This window comes from Erinaceus europaeus, chromosome 9, assembly GCF_950295315.1.
Source record: "Erinaceus europaeus chromosome 9, mEriEur2.1, whole genome shotgun sequence".
Lineage (NCBI taxonomy): Eukaryota > Metazoa > Chordata > Mammalia > Eulipotyphla > Erinaceidae > Erinaceus > Erinaceus europaeus.
In genome coordinates, this window is record NC_080170.1 from 54,184,653 (window position 1) to 54,194,113 (window position 9,461).

The window sequence follows — 9,461 nt, forward strand, 5'->3', positions numbered from 1 at the left end:
CTGACCATCTTCAAGCATAGTGTAGCCTGCAGGTGCCCCAATCTCACCTACCTTCCAGGAGATTCATGTGTAAGTAAGAAAAGCTAGATTCTCAGAACTCCCCCAGTGCTGTAGGAAAGCTGGGCATAAAATAGGTCAGTCTTATCTTACTACCAAACAAGGCATGCAAAGGGCATGGTCCCTGGGAGATCTGGAAAGAGCTCCCCAAAGGCCTCTCCTAAACTTTGGGGCATCTCGTTATTACCTCACAAGGATGGGGGCTAAGGTTCCCCTTGGGTTTGCAGCTGGGGTGAGGATGTGGATGGGGAGTCAAAGGCTTTCTGTGTGTTTGCCTGGTCAGAAGAGAGCTACTCTTGTTAAATCTCTTTCTCTCTTGTCAGGTTGCCCTTTTCTGACCTCTGATAAAAAAGGGCAGACTCTCCTTGGCCTTATATATTTTTTTCTGTCCCTGCAGGAACTTCTGGATATTCATATCTTTGCTTTCAAACTTTGGGTAAATGAATCAGAAATTAAAAAAAAAATTAACCATGATACATATGTCTGTCATGTTCCATGGGTCCTAACACCTCTACTTCTCTTCCTTTCCAATCATAAGCTTGCTGTATATATAATATAACATAATCCAGAGCCAATATGTACTTGACAGGAGGAATTCCACTTCCTAGAAGTGAATCTCTCTCCCTATTTCAGGCAATTTTCCTTCTTTTCTATACATTGTATCTTTAATTTAGCCAGAAAAGACTTTTCACACAAACTTGCAGTGAGGCTCAAATCTGAATATTTTCCCAATATAAGGGTACTCAGTGTTTTCTGGAATTTCATCTCTTCATGACTGTTCACTTTTATAGAGACCAGCACCCATTTGAATCTTTTGCTGCTGAAGGAAACATGAACAAAAGTTTCTCCTCCTTTTCCTGACTTTCCCAGTACTCTTCTCCCCAAGATAAAAGTGGATGTTCTGGTCAAACAACTCTAGCTTTTCAGCCTGAGCAGAAGCTGCTCACATGGTAGATGCAGATACTAAGTCCTTCTGGAAGGCCTCTCAGCTTGAGGGCCTTGAACTGATCTGACTCCAAGAATCTTCCTTCCTTCCTTCCTTCCTTCCTTCCATCCTTCCTTCCTTCTTTCCTTCCTTTTTTATTAGTGATTTAATATTGGTTTACAAAATTACAAGATAATAGGGGTACAACTCTGTACCATCCCCACTACCAAAGTTCTGAATCCCCAACCCCTCTACTATAAGCTACAGCAGTCCTCTTAAGGTTGTAGACATGGGTTAACTATTACTTCTACAACTATCTGTCGATTTTTCTATATATTTTCCCCTCACCCCATCCCATGGTCCCACCTTTTCTTCCTTTCCATGTCACACATACACCTATTACTACATCCAAATGTCCCTCCTTCCCCCCTCAGTTCTTCTTTGGGTTCTGATAGAGCTGGAGTTCAGAGCCCTCTGGCCATCTTCCCCTGATCACTTATCCCCCACTGGGAGTATGGATCAAAATTATTTTGGGGGTGCAGAAGGTGGGAGTTCTGGTTTCTGCAATTGCTTCTCCACTGGACATGAGTATTGGAAGGTAAATCCATACCCTCAGTCTGTTTCTATATTTCCCTAGTGGGGTAGAACACTGGAGAGGTGAGGTTCCAGACACATGGATGAGGTTGTCTGCTCAGGGCACTTTCCTTTCAAACTAACTGCACACTTTGGGTGGCTGCCTTAGAGGGTGTGTTGAGGTGGTTTTGCTATGATTCCACTGTCTGCTCATCTGATCCTAGAGTGGTATGTCCTTTCCTTTCCGCCCCTCTCCCTTTCTTTCTTTCTTTCTTTCTTTCTTTCTTTCTTTCTTTCTTTCTTTCTTTCTTCCTTTCTTCCTTCCTTCCTTCCTTCCTTCCTTCCTTCCTTTTTTTCTTTCTTTTTCTTTCTTTTCTTCCTTCCTTTCCCTTCCTTCCTTCCTTCCTTCCTTCCTTCCTTCCTTCCTTCCTTCCTTCGCTTTCTTTCTTTTCTTTCTTTCATCTTTTCCAAAGCACTGTTAAACTCTAGCTTATAGTGGTGCTAGGGATTGAATCTGGGACCTTTGGTGTCTCAGGACTGAAAACTCTTTTTGCATAACCACTATGCTATCTCCCCTGCTCTGGAGAGGTATTCCTCTCTGGAAAAGAACCATATACAACCCTCTCCATAAGAAGACATGTGCCAGGATATCAGATCCTATCTGGCAGGACGTCTGAAATTCAGTCCTCCTGAAAGGTGACTGACCTCCTTTGTTGACTTCCAGCCAAATCCTGCTCAAAGCAGTCTCAAAGACAGAGCAAGGAAACCACGCTTTAGGTAACTGGTCTACCCTCTGAAAAACCTCTTCACAGAGTTTTCTGTATAATTGAACTTCAGTGCCATCAATTTTTTAAAAATTATTTATTTATTTATTTATGAGAAAGACAGGCAGAGAGAGAGAAAGAACCAGACATCACTCTGGTACATGTGCTGTTGAGGACTGAACTCAGGACCTCATGGTTGAGAATCCAATGTTTTATCCATTGTGCCACCTCCCGGATCACACCATCAATATTTTTTCTAGACTCTTCCAGAGCATGTTTGCTCTTGGGGGCCCCAAAGCACACCCAGGCCTCTCTAGAGAGGAGCAGGTATTTCATAAGGGGTGGTGCTGGTTATTCACCACTAAGGAATTCATGTGGGGATGCATCTACCACTCTTGTGAGTGGAGGGCCCATGGGCAGAGGACTGCTACAGGAAGAGGAAGGACAGGGGAGGACTTCCCTGTCACAGAGGAGATGGAGTGATCAGAGGGAACCTTCAGAGGCTATGCCTTCTGCTCTTTCTAAGGCTTTCTGACACCCTTGAAGTGAAGACCAAGGTTTTCAGCCACTGTAATACTGTCTGCCCCTGGAGAAGGAGCTAGAGGAACTGGACAGTATAAGTCAATGAGTGGTGAATGGCCAATGAAGCTGCAGCACCACCATCATATTCTGTGCTTCAAATAAATCTCAGGAAACACAGTCATGGCCTCAGGACCAAACACCTTCCTGACCTCTCTTTGTAAAAGTTAGGGGCCAGGTGGTAATGCACCTGGTGCACATGCTACAATGTGCAAGGACCCAGGTTCAAGGCCCCAGTCCCCACTTATGGGGAAAAACTTTGCTGTAGATGTCTTTCTTTCTCCCTCTCTATCCCCCTACCCTCTTGATTTTTTTTTTGCTGTTTCTGTCCAATAAATAAAGATAATAAAAAATTAAAGGTATAAGTATTATTTTGCTTCTTCAAAGAACTTGAAGAGCCCAAGTCTCTCCTAAGGAATATTTATCATAACTCTTAAGAGTCTCCATAAAAGTTGTGAAATGTATTTCCTGTCCATGAAGGAAAGTCTGGCATTCCCCCAGAGCAATGGCCACTCTTGCAAAAGAGATCGAAACTGAGGCCACTCATCACTACTTCCTTTTTGATATTTATCTGGAATCAGCATGTACATAACAGCAAGCCACATGACTCAGCACAACAAGCACCTTTTGTCTTTGGTGCACCAGTGACATGAATATTTTGTGCACTGAAATTTGGATGGGGCTTGCCACCATGTTAGCCTGCCAGGACAATGATGATAGAACCATTGGGAATCCAAATGTTCAGAGGGGTTTTCATTCTTCTACAAGATCACAGCTTTGAGTAAGTAAAGATTTTGTCTTTGAGTAGTGATTTAATCATCCCAAGCATGAAATTGGGATAACATCTTCCTTCTTGAGAGATGTCAAAGGGGTTAACCTTCTCTGTTGCAAATGGCTACTGGTACACAAGGGGGTATTCAATACACTTCTACCCTCAATCAAAATCTTGATTTTGGTTTCCTTCTGCAGAGGGATGGTGTCCTACTTGGGAACTTGGACTAAATCCAGCCCCAGAGGGTAAACCTTCATTAGTCAAGGTGAATGGGGGTGTCCTTGTCTTGACCATATTTCTGTTTCTGAAGACTACTAGCAGCAGATCTCAGGAATGTGAGGGAAAGCTGTAGAATTGCTGGGATGGATTGGTGATGTTTGTGTCAGTGAACCCACCCTGAAACTGTCCTCCTTCCAGACTTAGTGTGATGTAAAATAATCAAATCCTTGTTGCTTAAGCCACATGGAGTTCTAGGTTCTCTCCCTTGCCATCCAAATCATGCCACACAACCTTTGTTTGTCTAGAGGAAGAGTCAATGGAATAAAGCATCTTCTTTTATCCTCTGTGATGTGAGAGGAGGCAAGCCCAGCTGGGGTTGGTCATTGTGGGGAGCGAGAATGGAGCAGGAGTGTGTACCTCCTAATAACACTTCTCTGTGAATGTGCTTTGAATACCTTCTGTGATTGGGGACACTAGTTGAAAAAGAGTGCCAGGGGCTGGAAGGTAACTTACCAGGCAGAGCACACATGTTACCATGCATGAGGGTCTGGGTTTGAGCACTATGCCACCACTTGGGATCACCTGTAGCAAGGGAAGCTTCATAAGCAGTGGAGAAGTGTGGTGTAGTCTTTCCTTTTATTTTTATTTGTTTATTTATTTATTTACCATAACACTGCTCAGTTCTGGCTTATGGTGGTACTGGGGATTGAACCTGGGACCTCAGAGCCTCAGGCTTGAAAGGCTTTTGCATAACCATTATGCTGTCTCCTCAGCCTGGAGTCTTTCCTTCTTTCTCCCTTTATCTCTATCTCTTTACTTTTTACCCTCTACCCATCTAAAAAGAAAAAATGACCACCAGGATAAGTGGAGTTGTGCACTAAGCTCCAGCAACCCCAGTGGCAAAACAGTTTAAAATAAGGGGGGGAGGAATGCATTCTAAGTTTAATTTCTCACATCTTACAGGAGTTAGAACTTATCATCACTATCTTTCTACACACTAAGATGACATTCCAGCCAAGACACACTGACTGTTATTATGCAACTAATTTTGTATAAACATGATTTTAAAGTGTGGCCTTCCTTTTGCCCAGTTGATATTGAGGTGACGATCTAGTAGGGGGCCTAGGGACTAGGGGCAGGAGCTCTAGGTTTAGGTCTGTTTGACACCAAGAAGCCGCAGGAGTTTCCAGGGCCAGATATTCAGCAGGAGTCCTGCCACCAGGAACATATGGTCTAGCACACAGGTCAGCCTTTAGGCAACCCCTCTTTCTGCCAGCCCCAGACTTAGTGCTCTGAGGTCTTGCGCATGCCTCCCACTCCCAGTGATGGCACCATCGGGATGCAAATGCACGCACACCAGCTGCCCTTACACATCCCTATTTTCTTGTCATCAGGATTAGGAAATGTTCCTTTATGACTGTGAAGAGTCTAAATAGAACTGAGAACCAGGTGTGGGGCATGCACAAAGTTAAGTGAGTTGTTCTGTATTTGCCAGGACAGCAGCTTCACTGGGACAATGTGATCTGCATGTTGAACATTAGAGCAAGCAAGGTGAGAGTGGCATTTGGAAGATGTACATAGCAAGTGCTAAGAAAGTTTAATCCAACTCAGCACATGTTTGTGAGGACTTCCCATGCCAAGTACCGAATCAGGCCCCTGGGACCCAAGAATAAGGAGTTCAATTTCCTGCCTTCTAGGAGCTATGTGTGAAATGCTAATGTTATATTAGTTTTCCCATAAGACATTTTGTGAGCACTATTTACCACTAAATGCTGCTAAGTGCTTTTCACATAAAAACTTATTAATTGACTCAATTATCTGATGATTTGAATACTGTTTCCATTCTACAGGTGAGGAGAGTGAGGTGTCTAGAGTCCCTTTCTCAAGATCAGAGCTAGTGTGGGAGATAAGCGATTAATGAGGAGTCAGACATTTATCCCTGTAAGAGATCTAGACATGGAAACTCTAGGATCTGTAAGCAGAGGTTGTCTGGTGGCAGATGGTGACATATGCACTGCCAGTCCTCTCATTATGATGCACTTCCCCCAGCACTGCTGGAGACCCCACAGCCCAGCAGACAATGTTTTCTGACACTACAGAAAACAGAAGCCCCATGTGAAAAATGCCACTTGTCACTTAGAGAAATACAAATCAAAAACCACAATGAGAGATCATCTCACATGAGTATGACCAGCCTGTACTAAGAAGACTAGAAACAAGTTCTGGTAAGGACATGGAGGAAAGGGACTCAATGTGGTAAGGTCTGGTAGATGGTGGTAGAGGAATTTTGGCACTTTGGTGATTGGAGTGGTGTGATGACTTGTGGACCAGTATGAAGAGCACTCCAGAAACATATACAATGTCAGTCAAAATTAAGTAATACTAGGAAAATGGAAAACTCATGGGAGAAAAATATCATGAAACAGAACAGCTTTCTTCTGTTCCCATGGACTAAGTTGAGCTGAGGTCTGTTAAGGACATTGGATTCTGGGGCACCTGCAGTTAGAATCCCATGGAAAATTACAATACAACCTGGGGGTAAACCTCCCTAGTTATGTAATCTAATTAAGGCTGCCACCAACAGCCAACAAGCCAGGAGGGTTGCTGGGTCTTTCAGGCACAACCACTGTGACCTGTGGGCTGTGCTGTGGAGACAAGGCAGCCTGGGCTGCAGGACCCTCTCCTCCCAGGCACCCAGCACAGACCTCTTGTCAGACAGATTCTCAATCATGCTTCAAAACAGACTTGATCTGTCATGAGTCTCCTCTTGGGGCAATTGTTAGATTGTGGTTTCTAATGAGAAATATATTTTGCCTTTGTCTCATTCTCCAAGAGTCCTAACATCTTAGGTTTTCTTAAGTGTTTTCACAAAGCTAAGCCCATTCAACCACACCAAATGGGGTGGTTTGGGGAAAGTTACTGGATAACCAAGCAGTGGGAACTGGTTACCAGGAGAACCAACAAGGGCAATTAAGAGGTACAACTTTCTGTCCTTCTGATTCCACCCCCCCCCCTGCCCCAGAGAAGAGTGGCTGGGATAGAACTAATCATATAAAATTACTGATTTAATTATTTGGTATAAAGCCCAAATGTATGGGGGTTCTGAGAGAGTTTCCAAGTTGCAAATAAGGGTACATCATGTGCCAGGATGGTGGTGCCATGCTGGGGACCCTCTCACATCCTTCTCTGTGCATCCCCTCATGTGGTTGTTCATTTGTGACCTTTAATAGTCTTTGTGATCAGCTAAAAAGAGTAAATGGTTGTCCTGTGTTCTGAAAGCCTAACCCTAACCCATTTACCAAATTTTGAAAGCTGAAGACGTGGGGTCAGGGGAGCCTACAGTTTTAGTCAGCTATCAGAAGCACAGGCAATGGACAACTTGGACTTCTGTTAGGCATCTCCAGTGGGAGCTGCTGATGGGACAGAGGCCTCCAGTATGGTGTGTGGCTCTTTCTGGGTGAAAAGGATCAGACTTGAGTTAAACTGAAGGATACCCAGCTGGTGTTGCAGAATTGCCTGAGGCAAGAAACACTAGATAGTAGGGAAGGAAATAGTTTTCTCTCTTATATGTCAACGGTAAGGGTCATAATCTGTCCTTTGTGAGCTCTAAAATGTACGACCCCTATGTATGATGTCATGAATGGATCTTTGACACAAGGGCATAGTCCAAGTCTCTGGGACCTCACATTTATCAGAGCATGCTCCTCCTACAATCAGTGGCATGCATGTTAAAGTGTATAACTACATAAACCCACCATACACACAGGCTTTATGGGACCACTGTTGTATAAGTGACCCTTCTTTGACTCAAACATTCTTTTTATTTATTTATTTATTATTTATTTATTTATTTATTTATTTTTCCAGGGGAGAGCGTGAACGCAGTCCCCCACTACCACAAACTATGCAGTTGAGTTTCCCACATTTGGGGAAATCGCAGGGGTCAGCACATCCAGAGTGCAATGGATAAGCCTCGCCCTGGGAAAGCCACCTTCGTGATCATGGTATCTCCCCTGCCAGGTAAGTATGACTCAAGCATTCTTAAGCAACAACTGACTCTGTGCTTTTTTCCCTATAGACAAAGTTTCCAAGAAGCTCTCAATGACAGTAACTATACTTCTTTTTTCCCTCCTTCCTTATTTCTTTCTTTCCTTCCTTTCTTCCTTCCTTCCTTCCTTCCTCCCTCCCTTCCTTCCTTCCTTCCTTCCTTCCTTCCTTCCTTCCTTCCTTCCTTTTTTCTTTTTCTTGTTACCAGAGTTATTTGGGGGCTTAGTGTCTGCAAAGCTCCACCACTCCCATAGATCATTTTTTTTTCTCATTCTGCTTTGACAAAGGGTGAGAGATGGGGAGGGGGCAGGGAGGACATTGTGAAGAAAAAACATCTTCAGTATTACTCCATCAGTTGTGGAGCTTCTCCCCTGCTGGCAAGGACTGGGGGCTTGAACTCTGGTCATCATATATGGTAACATGTGTACTCTATAGGGTATGCCACTGCCTAGCCCCACATATTAACTGTGTTTCAATATTCATGTAGCATCTTAGATTCAGCCCTTCAAGGTGTAGTCCAAAGGATTGTCCATGATCTTCTTGTGGCATCTGCATGATTCAAGAAACTGAAATCAGGAGCCAGGCGGTAGCTCAGTGGGTTAAGTGCACATGGCACAAAATTGCAAGGACCTGCGTAAGGATCCTGGTTCGAGCCCCTGGTTCCTCACCTGAAGGGGGGTTGCCTCACAAGTGGTGAAGCAGGTCTTCAGGTGTCTAATAAAAAGAAAGAAAGAGAGGAAGGAAAGAAGGAAGGGAGGGAGGGAGGGAGGGAGGGAGGAAGGAAGGAAGGAAGGAAGGAAGGAAGGAAGGAAGGAAGAAACTGAAATCTATCCCTGAAAAATTCTAACTTCAGCACCTCTGGGGAATTCCATTCTTTCCATGCAAAGCCAGTTACATACTTGAAAGACTTTCTATATATGATCCAGCAATTTTATGTGCCTTGTGATGGGAAGACTTGCATATCATCTAGTCTACCATATCTTCAGAGATAGAAGCCATACACTTTTATGTAAGCGATGCAATTGTTAGTGTTTCATACCTTTAGATATCATTTACCTGAACTCTTCAGAGAATTTTAAAAGTTCAGAAGTCCTTTTCATACCTATTCTCCTGTAGGAATAACTGCTTTACTTTTATAGGCAAGGAAACTGGGCTCAGGGCTAAGTGACATATCTAATGATAATTACATTTTTTACATCGACTTGGTGTCAGACCCTATAAATATATCATAGCAAATACTTACAACAGATGTGAAGCGGGTATTGTTTGTTGCATCTTGTGTTGAGAAGACTGAGTATCTGAATGCTTATGTAACTGGCTATAGTTCGGGAGCCTGACACATGCCAACCTGACTGGTTTCATGGTGCTCTCTCTTTCCAGTTCATTCTATGTTCCTATTGCCTTTCCAGGTGTAGACTCAATGAGGCTACAGACTATAGCAGACAGTTTTTGTGCATTATAGAGCAAATATTTACCTAGGAAGTTCTTTTCCGATGCATTGGACATGGCTCATTGGTTAAGGGCA

The 9,461-nt window shown here is 43.6% G+C and overlaps 1 non-coding gene across 1 annotated transcript; it reads right to left on the bottom strand.

Annotated features, from left to right (window-relative positions):
* Positions 1–7,753: 7,753 nt before the first annotated feature.
* On the bottom strand, positions 7,754–7,917 carry LOC132540663 (U1 spliceosomal RNA). Its single transcript, XR_009551850.1, has one exon. It is a non-coding gene; the product is annotated as a U1 spliceosomal RNA (small nuclear RNA).
* Between the last annotated feature and the right edge of the window lie 1,544 nt (positions 7,918–9,461).